Genomic DNA, 13603 nt, shown 5'->3' on the forward strand with positions numbered 1-13603 from the left:
TGCATATTACTCATGGCAAGTAATATTTATCAGAGCTTTTATCTTGCCATCTGTTGCCGACATTTCGGTACTTCGACAGCTACATTTTCATTTGCGTGAAAGCTTCGGGGCGGCAACATTATTGGTATATTAATATAAATACAAAAATTGAGCTGTTTTAAATTGAAATATTTGTTACTACATAAGTACTTGGATGTGAAATTGCATGGTGTCCAAATTTTTTAAGTAATTAAATCCGAAAAATACTTGTTAGAAGCCATATTACAAATATGTAAGATATAAAAAGAACACACGCAAATATTGCCTCTTATTAAATTTATATCAGGCAATAAAAATGAAAGTTGGTAGGCAATATTTTGTGCCGTGGAGACGCAAAGAAAGGTATAGATTACATATATATGCATATTTTCAAATCGGAGCCCGCGGGATCCGCGGTACTAATTTCAAAATGGTCGGGATAGGCGGTATCGGGAAGACGAAAGTTCTTTCCCGACACTTCCGATTAAATCCACGCTCGATGCCTACAAATCGTAATGTCTTTTTATTTTTTCGCTTCTCTTAGGCATTGCCGGTAATGCAAGGTAGAATGTTTTACAATATTTTATTAATTTCGCTGCTTTGATTCATTATGGGGAATGTAAAGTAGAATGCTTCACGGTAGTCAGTTGAAAAATATAATGAATACCCAAAAAGTCTTTTCTACCATTACTTTCTGTGGAAAATTCCATCGCATCAAAATCTGGTTTTGCTTTTTTTAATTTACAGCGAAGTTGAAGCCAGTCAATGAACTGAAGTACATGAGTGAGGAGTACAATTTTAAGCTTAATTAAATATGCATGTATGTACATACCGATTTCTAAGTAAGATCTAAATACCGAAATACATACATATGTATGTATCAAAACTAATTTACAAAAACTTTAAATAATTTTAATCTTTTAAGACAATCTGTATTTTCTGTTTTCAACGTAATATACATAAGCATGTACTTATCTAGGCATTCTACATTAGTTTCTCCGTAAGGCATTCTTTGTTCTCTTCTCTGTATTCTGTTTATCCATACGTTCGAAGGTAATGCTGCGGGTAAGCGCTTACGGCTAATGGCATGTCCATGCTAAAATAATGCCTTCTTGAAGCGAAAGGGTAAGCGATTCTCATCGCCCAACTAGATGCAATTTTAACTTCTGTGGTAAACGTGTTATTTGCTGGGATGACTCCTAACTTGGATTCATATTGGCGTGCCCTTCTAATAAGGGAAATATTTTCTTTTTTGACTATTTTTTGAGCTCTTAATGAGGGTTACAACTCAGAATTCTGAGATTTTTCTGACTCTAAAATGAGCCCGAATGTTTATAAGGAGAATACTTATACTTAATTGCGTGGACACGGGATTTAATTTAAGTGGCTTGTGAATAAGAATATGCCAATGCACGTCTGCGTTTAGATCTATAGAGATTGCTTGAATATTTAAAACCTATTTTCTTAAAAACTGTTTTAAGAGAATTCAACCTAAATTGTTGTTTAAATATAACAAGTAAGAAAGGCTAAACTCGGGCGAAACCGAATTTTACATACCCTCGCGTTATGTTCTATGTATGTATGTAATGTATTGACGCTTGCTAGTGCTTGACCGTCTCCTCTGATTTGTGGCGTTCGCCTTGATGTTGTTACAAAAAGGGGAGTGACCTACAGTTTTACGCCGACTCCGAACGGCGATTGTATGTTTATAGGAAGCTGTTTTTTCATAGGAGAAATATACTCAGAGGTTCGCAATTGCCTGCCGAGGGGCGATCGCTTGTAGAAAAAACTTTTCTTTCCTTTTGTTTTTAATGTTAGTCGAAACCTGGGCTCGATCACCGGCTTTTGCTCGAAATCACCTTTTTCGACTTAGGCGGGTATGAATTGTGACCACAGTTGGCTAGGTCATGCCCACTTGTCAAAAATTTATAATAATCTTATTTTGTACTCCAGTAGTTCCGAAAATACCGTAGATTTTATATTTTTGAAAATTCTGATATTTGGGAGGTAGGCGCGGTTATTGTCCATTTCAATACCATGCTTTGCTCGAATTATCTTGTAAACGGACGGACGTCAAGTCTGGCATAGCTTTATCGGGTTTTATATGCCTCCTAACAGCCCGATTCTATGCACTTGATAAATTGAAAATCTTTATAATTTGTAAATTTTTTATTATTTATCAAGAATTGGTATTCTAGCACAGAAATCAAAATCTCTTTTCTTGATAAATTATCAAGATTGAAAATTAAATTCATATTTTTCATATGTGATAATGAAATCAGTTCCACTCATGTGGAAATCGTAGAGCTTTTTATTTTATAAATATTGACACAGAATGCGAAGAGAGCTTTTACTTGATAAAAATCTTGATAAAATTTCTTTACAAAAAATTTATCAAGAAAACACAGAATTGGGCGGTAAGTATTTTGGCATATAAGTACGTACAATCATAAAAATACTAATTTAGATTAAAACCGACATTGATTCACTAGGCGCACATGCTAATTTGAAATAAATAAAGTTTGGAATAATTTATACAGGATTTAATTAAAAATATATTACAATATTTATAGATATAGTCCATAAGCATTAGTTATGGGATAAATAGAAAGAATTGCAAAGCAGAAGTTCTTAACAATAAAGTTCTTAAAATAGTTTTAATATAAATTTCGTATATTTTTACAAACCTAAAAAGATTTTATAGTTTACAGACTTATGACAATATAACTATACAAACTATTTACATGCTTTCTTTTACTTAATATTCAAGGTTTACTTATGAGCATGTAATAATTAAATAATTAATTTATTTATTTTACTAAAAGTACGTATGTATTAGAAATTACTTAATTTTAACAGAACAGTCAGAAAAACTAGGATCAAACATTTGTATAACCTACAGAAATGCAAATACCATCATGGTAAATGTGAATCGTTTCATAAGTTATTGCGCTAATCAAGTCACTATCCATGTTCAAGAACGCCCAATCAATTTGAGACCCTATAGCTGTAGTCAAATATTCTAGATCTAATAACGAACTAAAATTGTTTTCTCTTAAAAGATGTGCAATTCTATTCGTAGTAGTCTTAAGGCATAGATTGAAATCCCCCTCATTAATAATTTCCCTATTCTAAAAGTCATTGCAGATAATGTCGCGTAATTCTGCTTCCAAGTCTCCAATAGGGAAAGTTGAATTTCTGTTAAGCACCAGCTCATATGTATATATTACCGTGTTTAAACAATATGGCTTCGAAAGCCTTGCGGAGAGAATCCTTTTGAATGGTTCTACAAAGTTGAATGGATGAAGCCATTTCAGACTCTGCATACACTAAAATGCCCCGTTTGTTTCTATTCCGCGTTGTAGTGCTATCTATCCTTAGATAATTTAATTGACTAAAGCCAGTAATTTCAATATTTTCGGAGGGATAGCTCCATGTCGCGACGAAACGTAATATATCCGAAGTCATCATCAAATAATCGTTTCTAACATCATCAATATGAGCATGAAGGCTCTGATAATAATGATATAATATTTGAAGTTTTGATGTTCGAGAGCGTGAAACTAAAGGTGGATGTTAAGGCTTTTGAGGTTTTCAAGTCAACCAGTTCCTTGCATACAGGATCTGATTCTGTAAATGGACATGGGGGCACAAAATTACCTAATATAAATAGACCATCAGCACTAGTGGCTCTACTGCAGGCTACATACAATGCCGTTCTGGGCATTCTAGCTCGGGTATGTACAACCACTTTGCTATACGTCGCACCCTGGCTTTTATGAATCGTTATTCCCTCCGCTGGAACAACAGGAAATTGGTGTCTTTCAACAGTTATTTGCTCTTTTATATTGAAAAGTCCTCACTGTTTTTTCAATTGGCGTCCAAGAAGCATCACTAGGATGAGACTTTCATGATCTAGCCCACAAACCCACTGATGGTTCCAAAAACTTTAGCCAAAGAGTTGATGGCATCGATGATTCGAAATCAATATGCATCAGTTGGCCAGTTGCACTATTTACTAACCCACCACCTGTATTGATATTAACAGTTATCATATATTTGGCAGTGGTCTTCAAAGTCAAATTATACGACAGGCCCTGAGTTTCAAAATTTTTAAAAAGTTTGACCCTATCTAAAATATTTGAAGTTTGTCCTCCGATACCAATACCTTTAACAACATCTTTGGTAGTAGTTAAAATGGCTGAAGTTGAGATCTGACTGAGTTTAAGGGCATTAAAATTATTGGATTCTTCATTAGACCAAAATAAATGAATGACTTCATTGGGAACTTGGTTTAAGCTAACTATTCGGCTATTGATTAAATATATGTCCGCACTTGTCATAATGTCGGAAGCCATTTTATTTAATGCGATAGCAAAAGGTTGATCCACACATTGCCTCATCACCTCAGTTAACTCAAAATATTTAAACAACTCACATAGAAGGGAACCAACTAAAACGCTATAATTGTCGCTTGGGTTGGGAGAGAAAATCCATCTGTCTCCGACAAGAGAAAGTTGCCTTAAATCCCCGAAAAGAATGACTGAAATACCTCCAAAAGGACTGTTGGTTTTGAAAATTTGTAATAAGTCTAGCGTCAATTGAACTAAACATTCTAGCTCCTACCATTGATATTNAGAGAAAGTTGCCTTAAATCCCCGAAAAGAATGACTGAAATACCTCCAAAAGGACTGTTGGTTTTGAAAATTTGTAATAAGTCTAGCGTCAATTGAACTAAACATTCTAGCTCCTACCATTGATATTTCATCAATGATTATTAACTTCAAATCAATCAGCTTGAAGTAAATTGAGTTAACTAAATCGTTACTGAGTGGTCGCAACTCTCGATTTGACTGATTCACAGGTAGTGAGAATATAGAATGTAGTGTTAATCCACCAATTCCAAACGCTGCTTTTCCTGTAGGGGCACTAAGCAAAACTTTCAAGGAACTCGGGTTGGATCCAGGCACGGAGNCGTAGGGGCTCTAAGCAAAACTTTCAAGGGACTCGGGTTGGATCCAGGCACGGAGTTCAAACGATGGTTAAGAGTCTGATATATAGCTGATATCAAACGACTCTTACCAACTCCTGCTCCACCTCCCACAAACTCATAAAATGGCTGATTTGTTTTGATTTTGTGTAGCATATGTGTCATATACGTTCTCTGCTTAACGTTTAGACTTCGAACTAATGAAAAAAGTTCTTCTACGGGAATTAGGGGCGGAAGTTTTATTAGCCTAATATTACGATCAGAGTCACTTTCATTCGTTGACGGGTCTTCTCCATGCAGGTCTAGCAAATTCAAGCCAGAGTTTACTTCCGGGAGTCCTAAGACCCTAAACTCGTCATCTACTACAGATTGGACATTTGGCTCATTTACTTCAAAATCTACTTCTTCTCGAAGTCGATCTAAAACATTCTCAAACTCGCGCTGCTCAAATAAGATCTGCTTCATTTGAAAAATGGCAATACTCTACTTAGCACAACTTTGTTATCGACTACTCGATCAGCTGTTTATTTAGTGTGCAGATTTTGCAATCGTTTTTTTTTTATTACAGTTAATTTTCATATGCGTAACTTTAAAAATAAGTAATGTGGAGTGCAAAGAACTTCAGCAAAGAAAATTGATTTTGGACAAATTCATGCAAAATCGACACATCTCCCAATATCGGTTAGTAAAATTGCCGAAAATTGGAAGGTCGACGGTACAAAATGTATTGTAAAATATCAAGAAAAATGGCAGCATTGCGAGAAAGGCGGAATCTGGCGGAAAATCAGGCACTATAAATAAAATAATGTAGAAGGATGTTCTAAGGACTTTGCAAACGAATCCGAATCTTTCTGAACATGTTCTTGCGCCTGGAGTGTTGTTCTGAGAGCCTGTATTGTTTTGGCCTGATTTGGCAACAAAATGGAATCAACATTGTACTAAAAGAGGCCAATCCTCCGAATTGCCCAAAACTGCTGTTATTAGGCCCATATGAAATCAAAATTAAAAAAACAAAATGCACGGCTTCAAGAATAACGCAGTTCCGCAGAATGTGGCGAAAACAGGCTCAATTGATCAACGCAAGGGATGTCCAAGTATTAATGGCGGGTGGCATCTCTAAAGTACGGGTATTTTGGCGTGGAAATTAATTCTAATAGTATTTGTAAATCTTTCATTTAAATAGAAATAAAAGAAGGTTCTAAAAAAGTTTCGACTGAATTATTCACATTTAAATTAGTTTTTTTTTATCTAATACTTGCCAGATTTCAACTGAAGCAGATCTTACATCGTATTTCCTTCGAGTTTCCGCTATTGAAATATGATGTGCTACACAGTTTCCTCGTTATCGTTAAGAATAATTTCTCGCTTTTCATCTCGCCATGGACGGTATAGCATCATCATTTCCCTGAAGTAATCCCTTCTAGCAGTATCAGGACTAAATCTCCTGGATCTAATGACACATGGTTTGGTACGTTTCTTAATGAAACCAGTACCGTCTCTCAGGGGAAGCGCATTCCCAATGAAATTATCTTCCTCTTTCTCGTCTTCACTACCATCACCTTCTTCCGCCCTTCTGTTTGATTTTTTATATGTGTATAAGGATGCAAAATCAGCTAAGCAAACGTTTTCTAGTTCATTCGGTCGCTGAACATAATGCTCTAAAATACCTAAGATTCTGAAGTTGTGCTCTTGGTTTTACCATCCGCACTCGATCTTCAGGACGAGAGGTATTTATAAATATCTCCGCGTTACTTGCTTCTGAAGGCTGAAGCCCAATACTGCAATATACTGCTTCTTGGGCGGATATTTCTGTACCAGAAATAAATTTATGGCCTATATGCTGAAGTTTCTTTTTAATAGTGTAGTTAACAGCATGTACTTCTGATATGGCTTCATTTAAGAGCCAAGAAATTCCTCTATTCGATTTATTTATGTAATTTATTATATAAGAGCAGCAAGCATAAGCATCTAATACGAACTAAATATCCATATTGTCTTAATGGAGTTCTAAATGGTAGGATTGTAAGCATTAATTGATCGATCCACCAACTTAGTTTTCAAGAAGATTTTAGGTTTTGACAAAGTCGATCTTAGCGCAAGTATATAATGATCAAATGATATGTTTAATCTAGGATCTGCAAGGAAACTATCGAAATTATTTAAATTTAATATTTCAGATGATGGTAGATTCGAATTCAAAAAGTAGTTTTCCCTATGAAGTTCTAAGTTTTCTTTATTTTCCGGAAGGGGCAAAAAAAATTTGTGTAAAAGACATGGGTGGGTATGGAATACCAAAACGACAAATCTGCTGTCCTCTTACTTCCCTTGCGCAAGACCGATTGTGATTGTGCTTTTGGTAACCTAGATAATTTTGTAAGTGGCTTACGGTGCCCTCCGTAGAAATGTATGTATCTATGAAATCAATAGCATTCGGGAAGGTTTGGGGATCTTGAAGATCGATCTTAGCGGCATTATTAAGTCAAAACAGCGAATTTGAGGATTTTCCCGGCGAGATCTCCGTTCTTGAGTATCCCTACTTTGCTCAATAGTGCGATATTGAGATTTCTCGCGTCCAGATACATATATGCTCTCAGATATTTCTCTGTTGCTCTTCTGACCGAACGTGAGAGTTTTCTCGACGATATCTGCGTTGAAGTGTATTTAAACTTTGCTCAGAAGAGCGAACTTCCGGATCTAACCGGCGTCTAGATCGATTTGCTGTGTTTCCCGAAAAGATTTCATCTGCCTTCTATTTTGGATGCGTCTTAATAAAAGTGATTTTTATCTTAATATAGGCATTATACTTTATCTGTGTTAATTATACTTTATCTGTGTTAAGTAGAGATGATATAAAAACTTACGTAAATTAAATTGCTTAAACACCTTAAAATATATTTCCTTATGAAGAGTATCTCTGCTCGTTGCACTGTGGTCATTCACACACATTTGTAATGATATGAAATTCTAATATCAAACAACATTAATCAGATTTTGGTCTTAAATAACCTGTCACTATAAGGAAATTTCTTTCAGGTTAACATCACTGGTCGCAGTTTCTCGATATGTAATTGCGACTGCTACTTTATCACAGTCACAGTTCGTAGCAATCCTACTACAAAAACATCACTGCGACTGTTCCTTTGTCACACTCTGTCACAGCGACTTTTTGGAAGTTGTCACAGCAGTTACCCGTGACTTTTGAGTAACCGTGTCAAAGTCACAGGTACGCAAATGTCTGCAACCTCTAATGTGAAATCAATGCGAATGGTTATAATGGACTGGACGAAACGTAACGTATGAGAGATCTAAAATAAATAGATCCTTACGAATCGATACGTTCCACCACGTGCATTATAACCCAGGTAAAAGGAATACACAACACATTTGTTAATTTATTTTCATCTACTCCTTCAAAATGCCATAACAAATAACGGTGCTTGGTTGGAAAAACCAACGATCGTTTGAGAAGGCGTAAAACTATTTGACATACATATATAGATTAATTCAAATAAATAGTATATACATACATGTGTATGTATGTGCCATGTACATATTCAAATACAATTTTAGCCACTCGGCTCATTTAGACGTTTTCATACCCATCAGGGCAACCGATTGAATTTTTTGACCTTTTCAAAAATTAGTTTTTGTAGTTGATACTTCCTATACGGTTAGAATGAGGTGTATGTATGTACATATGTACATATTTTGAAAAATTTTCTGTCAGATATATATATCAGTTACACAACAAACTATACACATTTTCTCACAAGTGAGAGGAGAAATGCAATTTTACTACTTAAAATATTTGTCTTATCTTTAAGCGATTTGGCCTTGGCTACGCGTATAGTAGTATTATCTTTTCATAAAAATACCCGTATAGTAGAGTGGCATGGTTATTATCTGATTTCAAAAATACCCGTAACAATACCCGTACCGAGTTTTATAAATTTTATCATAAATGGGTGTGAGCACGCCTATTAACGCAATGCCTTCAAAGAAAACGCCGTTTTTCGCTCTCCTATAAAATTTGAGTGCCGTAATACCATGTTCTGACCGACATCGAAAACATGTTTTCATTGCTAACACTGGTTTTGCGACCTAAACTTGTGTTTTCATCCATTCCATTCCATTCGGGTCATTCCAATGGGTGTCTTCGCTAGTTTTTTTTGGATTATTTATCGAAGTGAAAGTCATATTTTATCATCTTTAATACGCCATTTCGCATTTATTGTTAATTGCCTGGCCAAAGCAAAATAAGAATGAAAGTTAAAGGTTGGCAAACCATCGACGATATTCAATACCCTCTATCTGCACTTTTCACAAAAATGAGATTCTGATACAAAAATTCACCTAAGACTTAACTGTCATCGGTGATATTAATGCTGACCATGTATAACACTTGACAGAAGAATTTACTGTTAAATTGCAAAATTAGAATTAACATTACTGATGACAGGAAGGTCCCAGATGGGTTCTAACATCACAAAGTAGTTTTTGTGAAAATTGCAGAGAGTATTGAATACAAAAAAAGAGGTAAAAGTTCGGCGCACGTATCAAATATTATCGTTTCAACTTTCTTTGAACTACCTTTGCATGAAAATCAGGACTGTTTATGCTGAGTTAAGCTTAATGATATAATTGAACCAAGTTTGGCAGAAATCGATAAAGTGGTTACCGAGATACACCTTTGTAGTCATAAAGTTAGCGGTGCCACGCCCAGTTCCTAAAAGTCTATAGCAGTCTTATTAAATGTTAAGAGATTGTTGCAACTATTAACTTGGAGTAAATTAGCGGAGTTCTCTTGTTTCTGATATTTACCGTTATACGGGAAGCGGGTCTAATTTTAGTCCGATTTGAATAATTTTTCACGAATTTATTTCCCGTACCGAGTTTGGTGGAAATTGATAAATCAGTTACCGAGATACACATTTGTGGTCATAAGTGGGCGGCGCCACGCCCGTTATCCAAAAATTTATAATAATCTAATTTTCTCTTCAACAATTTTTATTGAGCTTGAGGCCGTTTTTAATGAAAGACTTACTGTGGAAAAGCAACAATAATTTGAAAAAATGGTAGAAGTGATAGCTATTTCGGAAATCACCACATTTCCTCATCAGACTTCTTTCAGTAGGATTCGAACCGACGATCCCACTGACTCAGCCAGTTACCTACGCACTGCGGTGAGTTCGCCTTAGGAATTCTCGTTGCTTTTTTTCCACTATTTCATTTGTTAAGCCAACTACAATCAAGCGCAGCTGTTCCAGTGCTATTTCAACTTGATCATGTGGTTGTTGGTTTTGTTGGTTTGTGCTAATAATTCTATTTTTAGAATGCTTAACTTTTAGGTGTGCTCGTCCTTAAGTTATTTGTTTTTTTTTTTTTTTTGGCCTTTTAACAATTATATTCAACAATTTTATAATGAGCTCGAGGCCATTTTTTAAATGAAAATTTATTGTGGAAAAGCAACAATAATTTGAAAAAATGGTAGAAGTGATAGCTATTTCGGAAATCACCACATTTCCTCATCAGACTTCTTTCAGTAGGATTCGAACCGACGATCCCACTGACTCAGCCAGTTACCTACGCACTGCGGTGAGTTCGCCTTAGGAATTCTCGTTGCTTTTTTTCCACTATTTCATTTGTTAAGCCAACTACAATCAAGCGCAGCTGTTCCAGTGCTATTTCAACTTGATCATGTGGTTGTTGGTTTTGTTGGTTTTTGTAAATATTTCTATTATTAGAATGTTTAACTTTTATGTGTGCTCGTCGTTAAATTATTTGTTTTTGTTATTTTATGCCCTTATAACAATTATATTCAACAATTTTTATTGACCTTGAGGCTATGCTTTATAGTGACCCGATCTTTGTCATTTTCACTGTAAGCTTTCTGTTGAGAATGGCTGAAAATAGTGCGAAATTCCATATTCCTATATGCACAAATGGAAAAGTTATAAGGAAAAATCTCATAACTGAACATTCAGTTGTATAATAGAATTTCATATTGATATTAGGTCCCCATCTCCTCTCCATAGATCCAAAAACAAACTCTCGATTTTGGGGTTTTATTCTCCTAAAATGATGTTTCAGCTATCGAAATATGTACGTCCAAGACGGGTTTCGACCTCTTGCACCTGTTTGTATAATCAGTGTAAAAGTGATAGTTACCGCAGCGCGTTGAAAAGTACAAAAAGGCCCATCTACATCGCATTGCGTTCGCTTTCGCCTCGTTTTAACAGCAGCGCCACCCTGCAGTGAAACACTAAACTAGTCAGGAAAAATACTAGTTTGCAACTAGAATCTCCTGACCGAAACCGAACTAGTTCGTAAATAACCAGACTTGTACCAAGTACAAAATGATTTATGTATTCATGCCCTGTTTTATTTAACTTCGACAGTTGAATACAATAGAGTACACAAAATATTATAACTTTTATTTTGGTATATTGTAAACCGTTAAAGCGAGTACGTACTCGTAATTATACCATACTTGTTAAATAATGACTAATATTCATAATGATTTTCAATTAAAGCTTGTTTTTTTTTAATGACCGTTTAATGGTTAAATACCGATATTAGCACCTTTTTAATGATTAATAATTACTTAAACAAATTTTTTTAAATTAATTCGTTAATTTTAATTACGTCATTATTTTGTTATTTTTGATCATTTCAATTATTTTTGACTCTTTTTAATTGAAAATTAATATAATTATGTGATTAATTATAATTATCAATCAACAAGCCAAAGTATAGACAAAAATGAGGAATATTTATTAACTGTATGAATTATTTAGTTATTTTATTCTTATCCAAATCTCGAATTTTAAACATTAATTATTATTTTAAAAAAATTTTAAAACGAAATGACTGAAATGTGCAAAGTTAATGAATCTAATTTATTTTAATGACAACTTTTATTTTTATTTTAGTTCACTCAAAATGAACTAAAGTATTCGTTTTATTTTTAACTAAAATGTTTTCTTTTCCATATTAATAAAAAAAANATACCCTTGTGCACAAGTGCGCTCGGGTATAAATATAGTATTTATTGTACCTGAAAGCTTTTACTTTTAATATCATTTAATGGAAAATGCCTTTAAATTTATGTTCGAATGTTTGAAATATTTATGTATTTATTTTTCCTTTTAATTAATACTCAAAAAATTTTACACTAATTATTGGCAAATCTAAGGCTGCTAAATAAAAATGTGTAGTATTTTAAAATGTACTTAATCAAAAGTCTTTCATTGTATATTCATGAATTCATTTAATTTTTTGACTTAGTAGCGGTTTTGGTCCATAATTGGACTAGTATTTTTCTGTCTGTTTTGAACTAGTATGAGACTGGTATATTTCTGACCGAAATGCCATCTTGTAGCACATCCCCATATTAAAAATACCAGTTGATTGCGTGGAAAAAAGATAGTTGGCTGACTAGTTGGGCATGCGGTTCATACTAGTTGTGAGGTAGTTTACAACTAGTACATTTGACTACAGGGCAGTAATGATTAATGTGACCAACCGTACTTCTTTCGTACTTCGCAGTACAATCAAATTTACTTCTTTGCAATATTTTGTACTTCATGTCCTGTACTTCTCCTATCTTCTGAACGATCGTCACATGGCCTGGGCGATGAATTCCTTCAAAACCCTGCAAGTCGCCGGGGACCGATGACATCAACCTACGCAGCTGCAAAGGTCTCGGGAGGTGTCGTGCAATTGGGTGGATCCTATTTATGTGAATTTCGTGAAAACCAGGTAGATCCCCAAGGATTGGAGGGCAGTCAGTGTTGTGTTAATCCCGAAGGCCGGAATAAACTCTCTTGTTCCCCCTAGGGATTTTAGGCCTATCAGTCTCTCTTCATTTTTGCTAAAAAAGCTAGAGAGACTGATACGCCTGTACATAAGAAACGCGATTCCTCGTGACTGAACATCTTCACAATTCTATTAAAGCAGTTCGAAATATACCAAAATAGCAAATAAAAAAATTGATATTCTTATATTTTTTTATTTAACTCTATCCAAATTTAGCAATTTTGAGAATTCCAATAAAAAATCTCGAAAGTTTTCGATGGCAAGGAGTTATTTAACTTTTCCATACAAAACATTCTGTTTTTGATACCCGGGCGCACTTGTGCACAAGGCTATTATAACCTTGTTCACATAACGGTTGTTTGTAACAGGCAAAACGAATCGAGATAGATATAGACAAATGTATTCATATATGATCAGAATGAAAAGAGAAATCGATTAAGCGGTGACTGTCTGTCCGTCCGTCCGTCTGTGCACACGATAACTCGAGCAAAAATTGAGATATCTTAACGAAACTTGGTACGTGCACTTCTTTCGGGCGTAGGACGGATGGTATATTCAGAAACGGACGGCAATTTTCAGGAACACGAAAACTGCGATATTTTAGTAACTACTGAAGATTATTCACTCAAAATTGATATTTACAATAATTGTTAGAAGAAAAATAAAAATTTTATAAATTTTTGGAAAATGGGCGTAGCCACGCCCACTTATGGTTACATGTGTATATCTTGGTAACCGCTGCACCAATTTCTTCCAAACTTGGCACAGTTGTTGGCC

At 34.8% G+C, this 13603-nt stretch overlaps 1 protein-coding gene across 2 annotated transcripts in view; it reads right to left on the reverse strand.

Annotated features, from left to right (window-relative positions):
- pan (transcription factor pangolin) overlaps positions 1-13603 on the reverse strand; it is an 826450-nt gene that overhangs the window by 344439 nt on the left and 468408 nt on the right. The window lies entirely within an intron of this gene.

Source organism: Rhagoletis zephyria, unplaced genomic scaffold (assembly GCF_001687245.7).
Source record: "Rhagoletis zephyria isolate East Lansing unplaced genomic scaffold, Rhagoletis_zephyria_1.1 Rzeph_scaffold_00004, whole genome shotgun sequence".
Lineage (NCBI taxonomy): Eukaryota > Metazoa > Arthropoda > Insecta > Diptera > Tephritidae > Rhagoletis > Rhagoletis zephyria.